Here is a 1,353-nt window from a genome sequence, read left to right as displayed (position 1 = left end):
TACCCTCTGGAGTTTCCAGTCTTGTGCTGGTTGAGTGCTGGCCACTCTGATGTCCTGATTTAGTCCCTCCTGGGCCTCCCCATGTCCGCCCATCTTGCACACTGTGCCTTTGGAGCTTCTCTTAGCACAGGCTCCAGGCTGTTCCTTGCCCCAGCCCTGGTATCACCCTCCATCCCTGGGGGTCTGTTTCTCAACATTAATTGTTAGTGTATGACTGGGACCAAAAATTAGTGACTGGCTGACAGCGCAGAGGCCGCCTGATGCCTGGAGTTACAGTAAAAGAAAGACGTGAACCAGCAAGATTCGTCAGAGCTCCGGCTGCCTTCCTTAAAAAGTCCAGCAAGCTGAAAGTCCCCTAGTGGGTGGACACAGTCAAGCTGGCCAAGCATGAAGAGCTTGCTCCCTATGGTGACAACTGGTTCTACACATGAGCTGCTTCCACAGCACGTCACCTTGTATCTCCAGAGTGGCACTGGGGTTAGCTCCACGACTGAGATCTACGGGGGACATCAGAGAAATGTTGTCAAGCCCAGCCACTTCAGCAGAGGCTCCAAGAGTGTGGCCCGCCATATCTTCCAAGCCCTGGAGGGACTGAAAATGGTGGAAAAGGACCAAGATGGGGGCTACAAGCTGACACCTCAAGGGCAGAGAGATATGGACAGAATTGCTGGACAGGTGGCAGCTGCCAACAAGAAGCATTAGAACAAAAGGATGCTGGGTTAATAAATTGCCTCATTGGTTAAAGAAGTGATATAGAAGATATTAAGGACTGTAAGAGCATTTTAAACTTATTTTTTGAATAGGGAATCCTATTTACATGCTATACATGATCCAAAATCGAAAAGGTGTGACTGGAATACAGTGGAAAGTTAGTTTGCCTACCACTGCCCTCTGTCCCCCATGCCTAGGTCCCACCCCAGAAGTAACCACCGTTCCCAGTCTCTTCAATCTTATTTATTTATTTATTTGTTTGTTTGTTTGTCTGTTTATTCGGTACTGGGGATTGAACTCAGGGGCCCTAGAGCACTGAGCCACATCCCCAGCCCTATTTTGTATTTTATTTTGAGACAGGGTCTCACTGAGCTGCTTAGCACCTCATCATGGCTGAGGCTGGCTTCAAACTTGCCATCCTCCTGTCTCAGCCTCCCAAGCCCCTGGGATTACAGGTATGTGCCACCGCGCCCAGCTAGCCTCTTCAGTCTTGTAGGGCTCCTCTGTGTGCTTACATGCATTGTCACTGTGTTCTCTGACCCAGAGGGCAGCTGCATGGGGCACACACGGACAGTATGAACTGGAGCCTGCTCTGCGTCAGCCCTGTAAGGATGGGCACTAGGCTGTTTTCAGTGTAGAATC

General features: G+C 50.1%; 1 pseudogene; it reads left to right on the top strand.

The window, feature by feature from the left end:
* The first annotated feature begins 260 nt into the window (after positions 1-260).
* LOC124981322 (40S ribosomal protein S19-like) lies at positions 261-702 on the top strand (annotated as a pseudogene).
* The last annotated feature ends 651 nt before the right edge of the window (positions 703-1,353 follow it).

This window comes from Sciurus carolinensis, chromosome 3 (genome assembly GCF_902686445.1).
Source record: "Sciurus carolinensis chromosome 3, mSciCar1.2, whole genome shotgun sequence".
Lineage (NCBI taxonomy): Eukaryota > Metazoa > Chordata > Mammalia > Rodentia > Sciuridae > Sciurus > Sciurus carolinensis.
Note: the sequence above shows the minus strand (reverse complement) of the source record. Positions and strands in the feature narration are given on the sequence as shown.